General features: G+C 49.3%; 1 protein-coding gene across 1 annotated transcript in view; it reads left to right on the top strand.

Annotated features, from left to right (window-relative positions):
- The window catches only part of dcc (DCC netrin 1 receptor), a 1,518,136-nt gene that overhangs the window by 1,448,405 nt on the left and 54,519 nt on the right, over window positions 1-15,212 (top strand). The gene's annotated exons all lie outside the window — the stretch shown is intronic.

Consider the following 15,212-nt stretch of genomic DNA (forward strand, 5'->3'; position numbering starts at 1 on the left):
AAAGAAGATGAACATTTTGTCCCAGCCTCTCAATGTTATCGGATTCATTGCAACATCATCAAAGCGCCAAAGCAAATCCAAAGATGAAAGTTATCACAACGGTTGCAGCTTAACAGCAGCAAATGTTCTATTAGGCCACCATCAGTTTTGTCTGAAATTTAAATCAACTGATGTTTTGAAGCACTTGCTTATCTTCCACTTACACACGTTCAGTTGTGTACAAAAACAATACAGCACAGGAACAGGCTTTTCGGCCCTCCAAGCCTGCGCCAATCAAGATGCCCGTCTAAACTAAAAACTTTTGCACCACAGGGTCCATAATCTCTCTACTCCTATCCTATTCATGTATTCGTCAAGATGTCTCTAAAATGACATTTCATGCCTGCTTCCACCACCTCCCCCGGAAGTGCGTTACAGACACTCACCGTCCTCTATGTAAAAAAACATGCCTTGCACATCTCCTCTAAATGTTCTCCATCGCACCTTAAACCGATGTACCCCAGTAATTGACTTTTCCACCCTGTGAAAAAGCTTTTGGCTATCCACTCTGTCCATGCCCCTCATAGTTTTGTAAACCTCTATCAGGTCGCCCTTCAAACTCCGGCGATCCAGTGAAAACAAATCCGAGTTTATTCAATCTCTCCTCATAGGTAATATCCTCCATACCAGGCAACATCCCGGTAAACTTCTTCTGTACCCGCTCCAAAGCTTTCACATCCTACTGGTAGAGTGGCGGCCAGAATTGAACACTATACTCCAAATGCGACCTGACTAAGATTCTATAAAGCTACAACATGACTTGCCAATTTTTAAACTCAGTGCCCCGGCCGGTGAAGGTAAGCATGCCATATGCCTTCTTGACTACCTTCTCCACCTGTGCTACCACGTTCAGTGACCTGTGGACCTGTACACCCTGATCCCTCTGCCTTTCAGTACTCCTAAAGGTCTGCCATTCACTGTATATTCCCCGCCTGTGTTAAACCTTCCAAAAAGCCAGATTGGTACCATTGCATTCAACCATAAAAACACACGAAAAGAGGATGATTAATGAATTATTAGGTTGAGGGTATAGGAAATGGGAGTGCCACGTGTGATAGTGTGTATTCTTTCCAGACTTTGGCTTATGATACATTTTGGGGCCGATTATTGGAAGTTTTCTTTTATGGCTGACTTGGATTTATGCAATCCAGGAGTGCTTGATATTAAAACTAATTGAATTGTAGAAAAGGTGGCAAAGTACATGATCAGAAAACACTCTGCAGCCCACCTGGCTGAAGCCATGAACAAATAGCTCTCAATCTATCAAATAGCTATCTGTCTTTCTCTCATTTTATTCCACATTATCTGTCTCCACTCTCTCACTGGGTAGCCTATTCCAACTGGCTACATAAAATTTTTAAATCTAAATTACCTGTACACCTCTCTTCTAGAGCGAATAGCAAATACATTACAAGTCAGGTATCTCAAATATGGCTACACAAAAATGGCAGTGCTTTCCTACACTCCAGCGAACTATTGCGTCCTACAAACATCTTTTGCTCTTCCTGGGTGAGTTCAGTCATCTCTGCCATAGTTGCACTGGGCTGGGCGGGGTCAAGCTGGAGCACATCAGGTGCACAAAGCGAATCAGTACTCTGCAACTCCCTGCACCTTTCTGAATTGGGTCAGAGTTAACGTTTGTAGTGCGCGGGAGATTCAGGCATGTGCTTGACCACTCCTTGAACATTTCCAAGCTGGGTCAGGTGCGGTCAAGGTTCGCTGGAGTGCAGGAAAGCACTGCCATTTTTGTGTAGCCATATTTGAGATACCCGTAATGTGTCGGCTGGGGGTGGTGGGCCACCATGAGAGGGTGAGGGGAGGTGCTGTGGGTGGAGGGAGTGCGGGGAGGGGGGGGGGAGGCAACTGCTCACAGCACCACCATGCCAACCCCTGGATTGTGTGTACCCATTCAGGGGGGCAACCCTTAAACCTGCCCATCTTCCCCACTGACTATCCATAACCCCCACCGACTGCCAGGGCCTCTGGCTATGCGGCTGAAGGCTATTGCTGAAAGGGAATTGGCAATCGTGATTAAGTGAGCATTTCACACAAACCAAGTGAATTCCAGTGGGTGGACAGGCCATGTAGCATGTGGGAGCCATTGCCTAGCATCCCAATCACACCTTGATACGTGGAAATGTACTTGAACACTGCAGGAAGCTACACCAGACATGCAGCAGCCAACATCTGAACACCCAAGGGATGGGACACGGTCCGGAGACATGCCCATGGCATGTGCGTGGGAGCCACGGGGAGGGGGAGATGTTGGAGAGATGCGCCAAGAGTTCGGAGGTCAGCCCGCATTGAAGAAGAAAGTGACAGAGGCAACATACTGATTGTGCACAAGGGCGTTTATTGTATATAACAATTCCCCACTCTACCGATGGTGCCGCCCCTCCTACCCGGTGCCTCAGTGATCCTCTATGTGCTTGGCCCTCCTATCTCTACCAATACATCTAGGTGTCTCCCCAGGATGCACATCAGAGGTAGAGGCAGCCAGCTCATCCCATGGCCGTCGATACTCCCGGCGGGCGTCCTCTGGGACCGGAGGGCCCCGGTTCACTTGTCGGCGATGCACAGCTATGCGACCCTGTTCCATGTGTTGGCTGCAAGATGTAGTCTCATTAGAGAGACAGCCATGATTGCCACTCCAAGGAACGGGCCCAGGTTGGCACCCAACGTCCCCTCCTCCCGGTCAGTGCTCATAGGGCCTGGGGTTCACCTTGCAACGGAGGGGTAGCTGGTTTGAGCCCCGTCTGCTCCTGTATCATCTGGCTCTGTCAGCCTTGGCGGTTCCCCTATGCCTGCACCATCAGGTCAACGGCGATATTACTGGTGACTGGGACATTCTCTGCAGTGCCTCGGTAATGCCGACTTACAACTGGGACAGGCTTCGCAGTGCTTTGGCCATTCTCATCTGATATGTCCCGCAGAACTTCATCAAGGTCGGCCTGGTACTGGATGACATCCCCCAGTGAGTCGGACATTCTTCCAAGACCCTCAACCATGGCTGTCACTAACTGTGCCTTGGACACCTTCACTAATGGTGCCGACGTTGTGCACCAGGCTCTCCACTGCGGTCACCGCCCTAGCAGTGTTGGCCTCGGTGCCACGCATTACCGGCGACATCTCCTGCGCCTGTTGCCTCTGGGACTCCTCCAAGCGGCTATAGGCCTGGTGGAGAGTCGCTGACATATCCCTCTGAATGTCCCAGCCGCTCCCTAACGTTTCCATCAGCTCCGGGATAGCCTGCTACACTGGCTCTGCATCTAGCTGAGACCCACCTGTGCCCTGGGATCCAGCAGACCCCCAACTGCTACCTCACCTGGGGGTTCCCACCTCCACCTGATGTACATCAGCAGCAGTGTGCTGCTCACCAGATTGTGCCCCAGAAGCCTGACCACTAACATTTCGCACCGAGGTGCATGTATCTGCGCTGGTGGAGGGTTGGGATGACAGCTGTCAAGCCTTCCCAGGTCTTCCTCGGAGTTCTCCTCCAAGGTCTTCTCTTGGGAGGCTGGAGAGGGGCCACCTGGGGTGGGCTGGTGCAATTGGCTGGAGGACCTTTGGGAAAAAGGACATGTAGTCAGTGGGAGGGACGGATCAGTCAGGAAGGCAATAACAACCCACGTTTGACAGGCCCTCCGAGTGGGGCCCGGTGGTTCCTCACGTCTGCAGCATCCGCCAGCCTCCGTGTTGGTGACTGCTCTGCCCTCGGTCACCCCAGTCACCTCCAGGACACGCTCCTTAAAGGCAGCACACCACTGCCGGTCTGGTCCCCCTCCTGATTATTGTGGAAACGCTTTTCCTGAGGAACATGGAGAGGTCCTCATTAGCCACACAAGTTGTGAAGGAAGGGTTGGGGCGTTGAAGGGAGAAGGGGAGTCTAGTGAGGGTTGCGTCACATGAAGAGTTGGGGGGAGTGAATGCTCGTGTGGGGGCGGAAAGGTAGAGGCGGTGGGGTGGGGGGAGGGGGGCATTGGTGTCTACTGACTCGTGCTGCCCTGTGTAGGTCATTGACCTTTTTCCGGCAATGGAGGCCAGTTCTCACATCCGCCGTCACCTCGTCCCAGGCGGCACTGGCTGCCCTGTGGTTTATCCTCCAGGACCCTCGGGGCTACAGGGCATCCCTCATGGCCTCCTCAGTGTCTAGCAGCCTCCCCCAGTCAGCGTCCCCTAATTATGGGGTCGGTCTACTGGACGCCATTGTTGCGAGCTGGCTGGGGTTGGCTGAGCAAGTGCGGCTTAGAAACCTTTCTGGAGAATTGCACTTATAATTTTCACTTCGAACTGCAGGGAAGTGTTTACAGAATTTCAGTTTGGTTGATCTTTTCTCTTTTTATGCAGGGTGTGTTGATATGGCGAAGTGGGAGAGACATGAAGGAGCCATTAAGACCATTGTCTGAAAATTGAATTAATATCAGTAGAAATATTGCCATCTACCTAAAGTGTTTTGCAGTAATATCAGTTAGTTTTCCTGTGTCCTATTCACTGAATTGAAGCGTTCTGATTTGAATTAAGGCATTCTAATTTTGTTTCCTGAAAACCGACAAGTTCCGAAGTCCAGTATGGACTACATCCCAAGGTTGCCGGATTTGATGTATCCTGCCTGCCTTTCAATATATCTAATTCCTTCAGAATCTTGTGTGCTTGAATAATGCCTTGCAGAGTTAACAGGCTCTTCACCTTCATTCTGTAGCTTAGATATCTCGAGCTAGGCACTTTTTGGTTGCCGTATCACGCACTGCTCGAATGCTCAGATATCCTTGTTGCCATACATTGCTACAGATGTATGTGCAACTGCACCATGTACAGACCCATTAGCAATACCTGCAATCTGGGTTTAGTGCTTCTCACATCCCGAGACCCAGCTAGCTTTCTTCTCTAGTACTACCCATTGTCTTGTTAATTAATTATTATATTACTGATTATTAGTCGGAAGTTAATTTATTTTACTGGCCAATCCTTTTGGTACATTTGGACATAAGCAATGTGGGCCTGCTGCTTTTTCTTTCTCTAACTTTCTCAAACTATCAATGACCATCTTATCTAAAAGCTTATTTAGAATTTCTGCAGTACAGAAGTGGCCATTCGGCCCATCAAGTCTGCACCAAACCTCTAAAAGAGTACTGTACCAAGGCGCACTCACCTGCCCTATCCCTGTAACCCCTAACCTGACCATCTTTGGACACTAAGGGGCGCTTTATCATGGCCAATCCACCTAATCTGCCTATTTTTGGACTGTGGGAAGAAATCGGAGCTCCCGGAGGAAACCCACGCAGACACAGGGAGAACGTGCAAACTCCAAGCGGTCACCCAAGGCTGAAACTGAACCCGGGTCCCCAGAGCTGTGATGCACCAGTGCTAATCACTGTGCCACCATGCTGCCCCTTTATCCTTTATCACTTCCTCCAATCTCCCCACATTTCCTTGCTGGGATATCAGAGAAAGAATTCCATTAGCCCACATTTTCACCTTTCACCATGAGAATCCCAAAATTGGTGAAAATGCATTTATATATCTTAAAATAAAGCACAATTTCTCACTGCTCTTACCATGTAGGGGGTAAAATACTTCCCACTGTCTCATTGGTACTAATTGGGCATTTACTTCAAAATTTAAATTATAATTAAGCAAACATTAGCAAAGGAAAATACATCCTCAACTGAAAACAGTTCCTTTAAGTGACAACAGGGGCGGTATTCTCCCCTACCCGGTGGGGCGGGGGGGGGGGGGGGGTCCCGGCGTACCGGAGTGGCACCAACCACTCCGGCGTCGGGCCTCCCCAAGGGTGCGGAATTCTCCGCACCTTTAGGGGCTCGGCCCGCGCCGGAGGGGTTGGAGCCCCGCTGAACGGCGCGAGTGGCTTTTGGCTCCCCGCTGGCCAAAAGGCATTCGCCGGCCGGCATGAGGACACGCATGCGCCGGAGCATCAGTGGCCACTGACGTCATCCCGGCACGTGCGCGGTAGGGGGGGTCACTTCCGCCTCCGCCATGGTGGAGGCTGTGGCGGCGGCAGAAGAAAAAGAGTGCCCCCACGGCACTGGCCCGCCCGCCGATCGCTGAGCCCCGATCGCGGGCCAGGCCACCTTGGGGGCACCCCCCGGGGTCCGATCGCCCAGTGCCCCCCCCCCCCCCCCCCAGGACCCCGGGGGCCCGCTCGCGCCGCCTGCTCGGGCCGCGGGAGAGGCCTGTCAGCGACAGGACTTCAGCCCATCACGAGCCGGAGAATCGCCGCAGGGGGCCCGCCGACCGGCGCGACGGGATACCCGCCCCCGCCAATTCCCGGGTGGCAGAGAATTCCGGGATCTACGCAGGCCCCAAGCGATTCTCCGATCCTTCGGGGGTCGGAGAATACCGCCCCAGATTCTTAAAAAATCTCTCAACCCGAACCATTACCAAGGTTAAACATTTGAAATTCGTTGTCGAGCTTTTCTTCAAATAATTTTGAAATATAAATGAGCAGAAATGCTTTGAAGCTAAAAACATTAATCCATCATTACAGTTGGCACTATGGTAACGAAACATCGTGAGAAATTAGGTAGACTGCATATGCTCAGACTGCATAATCTAAATTCAGCATACTGATTGTCACTTTTGGCTGTAATGTCTCATCAAAACCCAGGAATTAGGCAGAGACTGAGACCTTGAGGTAAAAGCTTTAATGAAGGCCCACAAAGAAATAAGGCAGGATTTTCCGGATAGCAGGGTTCCGTGCCCGGCACCCGAAGAGTTAGTCTCTGCAGAGTGTTAATTGGTTGGAGATGGGCGAACCATCCCTCAGTCTGGAGGAAGGCCTGCATCAGAGTACAGCCAGACAGCCTGCATGGCCAGCCACTCTGCAGCTCCAGTGCCATCAGTTACCAAGACTGGGACTATGCGAAGACCTGAGATGTTAAGTCCTGGAGTCCAGAGCCAGGTACCAGCAGGGGGATGTCTCACAGTGGGAGAAGAGGTGGAGCCTGGGGTGGGTGAGGAATGGGGTGGGGAGGGCATAGTGGGGGACTTGATGGAGAGGCCAGGGGTTAGGGAGCACTCGTGGGGCTAGAGGGGCGGATGCAGCCTTGTGGGGAGAAAGAGGGCCCTTGAAGGAAGTGCCTCCTTCCTGCTCGAGGCCCAAGTAGGGTACCTGCTCAGCTTTACTCCAACCTCTGAGCTCCTCATGCCAAACAACAAATTGAGTCAGGATAGGAAGCCTGACTACTTTTTTACAATAAGTGTTTTATTGTCACAAGTAAGCTTACATTAACACTGTAATGAAGTTACTGTGAAAAGCCTTGAGCCGCCACATTCCGAGGCCTGTTCAGGTACACTGAGGGAGAATTCAGAATGTCCAATTCACCGAACAAGCATGTCCTTCGGGATGTGTGGGAGGAAATCGGAGCACCCGTAGGAAACCTACGCAGACACGGGGAGAACATGCAGGCTCCGCACAGACAGCGACCCAAGCCGGGAATCGAACCTGGGATACTGGTGCTGTGAAGCAATTGTGCTAACCACTGTGCTACTGTGCCACTCTCAGTTGCAGACCTTAATTGGGGCAGGGGTGGGTGGGCCTCCTTTGGCTTTTCCCACCCCACATTAAATTGCAGAGGTCAGGGGGGGACAGTTAAGGGCAAGAAGGCCACTCGGGAACATTATGGGCCCCCCACCCATAAATGCACTGGCAGGAGGCCATAAAAGACAATATATTGGAGAAGTGTAATTGCGCTATTGCGAAATATATAACATACAAACTGGACTACTTGCTCCAAGCCAAGGAAATAAAGGAATTAAAGTTAAAAATAAAATTTAAATATAAAATAAAGATGTTTTTATGAAGTGATAAGTTAAGATATTCATCCAACAGGCAGATGTATGAATGAGAAAGGCATTAAAGCTATAAATCAGACTACAAAAATGTTTCTGTGAAGTAATTTGAAGCATTTCTTTTATCCAAGAGATTTTATTAAACAATTCACTTAAGTACCTTTTGCAGAATTAATTTGGTAATAATTTTAGACTCACAAATACGAAATATGAATATCTAAATTCACACAAAATTGTTACACACAAGAACATTATTTGACAAAAAATATTTATTTTCACAGTGAATTTATTTATATTTGCTTTATAAACTTGGCTGGACTCCAGTTTAATTAGATTTACACTTTCTGCTAATCATTCTCCACATCCTCAATGTCACTCTCTAAATTCTTGGAATCCAAATTTACACCGACACCTATTTCCTCAATGTGTGCTCATACTCTTAAATATTTCACCATTCGTATCAAAGACAACCAGCGGAATTCTCCTTTGGCAGAATCCTCCAGTCCGCCGGCAGCGCATCCACGCAGGCCGATGGGTTTCCCGGCGACACGAGGTGGCCACATTGGGAAACCCCATTGGCCTGCTGCCGGAACGGAGAATCCCGCTGCTGGCGGTGATGTGCCTCGCAGGAAATCGCGGTTGGCAGACCGGGGAATCCTGCCCAACACCTGTAGTCTCAATCTGTACACTTTGTGTCACTGTCTGCATTTTCAAATTCATTGATCAAATATTAAGGGCGCGATCTAACAGAAAAGCGCAGGCAGCATGGTAGCACAAATAGATAGCCCTGTGGCTTCACAGTGCCAGGGTCCCAGGTTCGATTCCCCGCTGGGTCACTGTCTGTGCGGAGTCTACACCTTCTCCCCATGTGTGCGTGGGTTTCCTCCGGGTGCTCCGGTTTCCTCCCACAGTCCAAAGACGTGTAGGTTAGATGGGTTGGCCATGCTAAATTGCCATTAGTGACCAAAAAGGTGAGGAAGGGTTATTGGGTTATGGGGATAGGGTGGAAGTGAGGGCTTAAGTATCTCGGTGCAGACTCGATGGGCCAAATGGCCTCCTCCTGCGTTGTCTGTTCTATGTAATCTATGTAAAAAAGTTTTTAACTGTGGCAGTGAGGGGGAATCGCCGGATGTTTTGTTACGGCCAATCTTGTGAGGCCATTACCGGTATCTAACACCGGTTCCGGTGAGCGGAGCCCCTCAGTGCAGAAACCAGGAAACAGTGCAGCCTTGTCGGGGAGATCCCCGCTGAGGCCCCCGATTTACCCGGATGGCTGTTAGATAGCAGGGTGTTTCGCGGAACTCAGAGTGCTGGGAAACAACTGTGAATTTCGCACACTACGGGAATCTGTCCCCATTTGGGTAGATCGATTCCATAACATATACACCGATTTCTACATTCATCACACCAGCCCTGGTGATAGAAACTGAAGATGAGGTTGGTTGGGAATTACTATTTTCAGTGCTGAGTATATTGCAACTTAGCTGCTGCTGATCCAATAATATCACAGAGATTACAAAAAGAAAAGGCTCTCGTCAATTTGACCCTACAAGGGGACCCTTGCTTGTCCACCATAACCTTGTATTTCCAGGATTTCTGTGGCTTTTCTGCCAAAGTTATGGCATGAGTGAACAAACCCCAATGGAAACTTACCCCAAAATATTTTGATAGAAATAATCAATTATGCCCAAAATCCTGTCATACTATGCCTTTTATAGACAATTTACTATGTATTTGGTTTTATTTGTTTTCAATTAAGAATAGGAAAAATCATTTGGTCCAGCAAGTTAAATCCCTTTCAATTATCAATGCTTTCTTCCAATATCCTTGATCTCCTTTCTGAGAATTCAAGAATGTGCTGGGTTCCGTACCTTTTACAACACTTCAGATTCTGAAGCAGAATATGTACCTAAACAGAAAGACCTAGATAACATTGGGCTGATAAGTGACAAGTAACATTTGCGTCACCCAAGTGCCAGGCAATGGCATGTCCTACAATTTTATCACCAAAACTAAACATTGATCAACATTACCATTGCTGAATCACCCACCATCAACATCCGGGGCGTTACCATTGACCAGAAAGTTAAACGTACCAGTCATCTGAATACTGTGGTTGCAACAGCAGATCAGATGCTTGGAAATCTGTGGCAAGCAACTCACCTCCTGCCTTCCTAATGCCCTACTCTACCATCTAACCATCAAGGCGCAGCTTAGCAGTGTGATGGAAGACTCCCCAATTGCCTAGATGAGTGCAGCTCCAATAACACTCAAGACATTGGACATCATAGAACAAAGCTTCATCAGCATAACATCCACCAACTTAAATATACCCTTCCTCCACCACCAACATAAAGTGGTAGCAGTGTGTGCCATCTACAATGGGGGCCTGTTTAGTTCAGTTGGCTGGACAGCTGGTTTGTGATGCAGACTGAGGCCAGCAGAATGGGTTCAATTCCCGTACTGACTCAGGTTATTCATGAAGGCCCTGTCTTCTCAACCTTGCCCCTCGCCTGAGGTGTGGTGATTCTCAGGTTAAACCACCACCAGTCGTCTCTCCCTCTCAAAGGGGAAAGCAGCCGATGGTCAACTGGGATTATGGTAACTTTACTTTACTTACTTACTTACCATCTACAAGATGCACTGCAGCACTTACCAAGGATACTTCAATAGAACCATCCAAACCCATGACTGTCTAGAAGAACAAGAGCAGCATGCGTATGGGAAAGTACCTGACTGCTAGTTCAACTCCAAGTTGCACACACTCATGAGTTGGACTATATCACAATTCATTGTCCACTGTATCCAACGTCATTGGATCAAACTCCCAGAACTCCCTCATCTTGACAGCACTCTGGTCGCACTTACACCACTTGGATGGCAGCTGTTCAAGAAATGTTACACCTCACACGAAATTCAGGATGGACAATAAATGCTGTCATTGCCAGCATCATTCACATCCTATGAATGTATAAAAATAGGCTACCTCTGAAATCTCATTGGGCTGGAATTTCTGCTAAGTTGCACTTAATTTGCACGAAATCAAACACACTGCACAAAGGGTCAAGGAATTTCAAAAGCAAGTGATGCCCAGTGTAAATTGAGTTTCTGTGATCTGTGCTAGTTTAAATAATATTTGAAAAATGGCTCCATCCATAAAACCGGTTTCTCTCCAATCAAATTACTCATTGTGGCGCATTTGCACTAATTGCGTCCATTTTACAGCCCTTCAAGAAGGCTCTTCAAGTTTATTTATTTATTCAGCTGTAAGTTCCTTTTAAAAGCTTTTAGATACTAAGAATATTTACTTTACTACAAAACTGACAAGAGTAAGCCAATGAAACCAGTAAATGGTTCTATATTGTTTATAAAATATGGTCAGCCGTATTTGTGATAACCCTCACGAGGCTCATAAGGAATCACTCATTGATCTTCCTGTGGAGCTCGTTGAGTACAAGTTGCCATGGTAACAGGCTGAGACCCATCCAGCTTGGACTCATTATCAAGCCTTTTATATACTGTCCCTGACCCGGTTAGGATTTCCTGGTAGCCCTGTGCTGGGATACTAATGTTGTGTGCCACATATGTGGCTTTACTTTTGAGTTTAAATAAATATGGTTTAACCTTTATCTTCATGTCGCCTGGATTACTACACTGGCGATGAGAAGCAAAAATGGGATTCTGGATCATCCTGCTTAAAAGAATCACACCTCCAGTAAGAAGTGCATGAAGGGAATCCAGAAATGCCATTATTTGGGAAACCCGAGCGGTATGGTGCGGATATGGAGGATTGGCTCCAGAATGCCGAAAGAACTCTCGATTTCTTTTGTGCGAATGACATAGAGAACGATGACCAACAGAAGATAATCCCGTTGATTGCCTGTGGAGCCCAGACATTTGGCATCATTAAAAGCATAACTTGCCCAGAGGCTCCGGACTCAAAAACATGTACTGAGCTGGTGAATTTGTTGGCAAACCACCACAATCCGACACCATCAGTTATTCTCCAGCACTGCAGGTTTAATACAGCTGGAAGACTCTCTGGAGAGCCTATAACAGAGTTCATGAATAGGCTCAGGAAACTGGCCCAGCATTTTGAGTATGGGCCATCCGTGCTGGAGATGCTATGAGACCAGCTGCTACGTGAGATGAACAATGTCACAACACAGAGAAAACTGCTTTCAGAGCCTGCCCTTGATCTGAAAGGAGCCATAGAACTGACACTGTCCCTGTAAAATGTTGAAAAAGGGACTTGGGAACTCTCAAGGTTCGAGCACTATGCCCAGTGTCGATCATCCCGAACTCCCTGTGGACAACACCTCCACTTCCCATCCACCACCTGGTCATTATTCAGCCACGCCACATAAGGGCGTGGGTTGATGACCAAGAAACTCCAGGATTGTCAGAGAAGCTTCCCCAGAGCACTATGGGAAGCAGTCACAAGAATGTTGTACGTGCAGCCAAAAGATACGCCCAAGGTAAGGCTGTCAGAATCGTCAGTATGTGTTCTGCCCAGACTGTAAACCAAAGCCACCTCAGACCTGGGCCCTGCAAATTTATCAGCCCAAACACGACAAACTAATGCAGTTGCACTGCATCATAACCCCCAAAGTTGTCCCATCAAAATTAAACTCTGGGTCATCAATAACTCCTTGGACATGGAAGTGGACACGGAGCCGCTGTCCGTTGTGGGGGAACCGACCTTCAGGTGCCTCCGGGTCAGCATCATGCCCCTCTGCCTGTGGGACACCAGGCTCAGCTTGGCCATATACATGGGGGAGCCTTTACAAATCATTGGAACCACTGTGACCCCTGTTGCCCATGGGCAACAGATGGTCTGACTTCCCCTAATAGTCATGCAAATAGCAGGATTCAGTCTTCTGGTCAGAGACTGGCTGCAGAAAATCCTATTGTACTGGCAACAGATTTTCAGGGTACAAACCAGGGGCCTCCATGAAGTCGTCAAGAAATATCACCAAGTATTTTATGAGGGCCCTGAGATCCTATGTGGACCTGGAGGCTCTGTCTAAATATTTTGGGGAAGGCTGGACGTCTGGAGCACCTTGGCATAATAGGCCCAATACAGTTTGCAGAATGGGCTGCACCGGTGGTTCCCGTATGTTTACCAAGTTGGAGATGAGCCATGTGTACTCCAGCTGGACTTGAGGAAGCATCCAGGAAGTTCATCACCACCAACACCCAAAAGGGGTTGTATGAATATCCTTCAAGGGCTGCCTCGGGTGGCAGTCTTCCTAGATGATTTGTCAATCACAAGAGTCAACAACAAAGCACACCTGGCAAACTTGGAGGAATTCCTGCGATGATTCTCAGATGCAGGCGTCAGCCTCAAGCAGGAAAAGTGCATGTTTCAAGCGGGCGAGGTGACATAATCTCGGTTACCGGATTGGAAAGAACAGACTGCACCCTGTACAGGACAAAGTGAAGGCCACTAAAGGGGTGCCAACCCCATGAAACAAAACAGAATTGAAGTTGTTCCTCAGCGTCATCAATTATTATGGGAAATTTATCCCTAGCCTGGCCACCTTACAGGCCCCAGTTCTTGTTAAAGAAAAAACAGAACTGGTCGTGGCAGGTGCCACAGAACAAAGCATTCACAGAAGCTAAGCAACAGCTGCTGTCGTCCAATATCTTGGCACACCCTGATCCCACAAGACCACTGGCACTAGCATGCGATGCCTCGCCCAAGGAATAGGGGCAATGCTCTCTCATCGTTGGGACAATGGCACCGTGCGACCGATTGCGTATGCGTCGTGAACCCTGGCAGATGCGGAGCAATGCTGTGCACAAATCAAAATTTAGGGTCGGGCCGTGATATTCGGAATGAAGAAATTCCATCCATATTGCTGACGTCATGATAATCATGGACCATTAACACCTGTTGGCCTTTGTAAGGAGGACAAGGTAATCCCACCCATCGACTCGGCTCGGATTCGGGGTGGGCACTCTTGTTGGCAACATACAAATACTCCTTCGAGTACCACCCGAGAACACGCATAGCCAATGCTGATGCCCTGAGATGCCTACTGTTACCCACAAGCTCCCCCTATAAGAATGGATGTGATCATCATGGCTTTGGATTTTATGGACACCCTGCCTGTATCTGCCAGGCAGAACCAGACATGGACCCAGAAAGACCCCATGTTGGTGAAACTGCACCACATGATCCAAAGTGGTGGAATCCAAGGCCCATCTCTGTGGAGGACCGGAAGTCCTTCCTATCTAAATGCTAAGAATTCAACTTGGAAGATGATACATCTTGTGGAGGGTTCGAGTGGGGTTGTGCTTCACGCTGGCCATCTTCCAATCTTAAAAGAGCTCTCCAGTGGTCACCCAGGAGTCCCCAAGATGAGGATGTTCGCAACGAACTATGTCTGGTAGCCTGGGCTTGATTTCGACATTGGGAGTTTGGTGAAACAGTGCGTGTCATGTCAGGAGAACCAGAATCTCCAGCCGTCGGCCTCACTACACCCATTGGAGTGGCCAGGATGGCCTTGGTTACGGGTACATGCGGAACTTGTCAGTCCATTTATGGGGGCAATGATTTTGATCTTAGTCGACACCCATTCTAAATGAATGGGCATACATCCTCTGCACCTTCCAGCACCACTATGGAAAAACTCTGGCAATCATTTTACATTCATAGGATACTAGAGGTCCATGGGCGGGATTCTCCGCTTGCCAACGGCAAAATCGCATCTGGCGATCGGGCAGAGAATCCCTTTTGATGCCAAAACCGGGGAGGGCGGCGCCTATTTTAGGATGTTCTGGACCCTCCACAACAGCATCATCGGGGAGTATGCCGCACACCGTTGGGATGGCCTTAAGCCGTCATCTGAAGGCCCTCCCCCGATGCTCCGCCCCCGGGGGGCCACGTTCACGACGGCGCGGATCACTTGTGCTCTGTGTTTTCGTCAACCTCACGTGGCGGCTGCGGACTGTGCCCAGCACCACCACAGTCGGCGGGGGGAGCTGTGCAGCTGGCCGGGGGGGGGGGGGGGGGGGGGGGGGGGGTCTTCGGCGAGGGCTGGGGGACTGGTGGGGGCTGGTGAGGGGGTAGCGAGGGAGGACCCAAGGAGGCACTATCTGGCAGGTCGGGTCAGCGCTCAGCTGGCGCCATTTTGTTACAGCGCAACCGCTGCAGGTCGTCGCCGTGCACATAAGCGGCGACGGACCTAGCAATCCTCTGGCCGCTTTTGTCGCGAGAGCCGGGAGTCTTACCAGGCGCCGATGCTAGCCCCTCACTAATCCTGGAATCGGTGAGGATTCGATGCCAATTTTGGAGTCGTAAAACGCCACTGTTCCCATGCCGGCATCGGCACTTAGACGCAAAATCGGAGAATCCT

Source organism: Scyliorhinus canicula, chromosome 3, assembly GCF_902713615.1.
Source record: "Scyliorhinus canicula chromosome 3, sScyCan1.1, whole genome shotgun sequence".
NCBI classification, from domain to species: domain Eukaryota; kingdom Metazoa; phylum Chordata; class Chondrichthyes; order Carcharhiniformes; family Scyliorhinidae; genus Scyliorhinus; species Scyliorhinus canicula.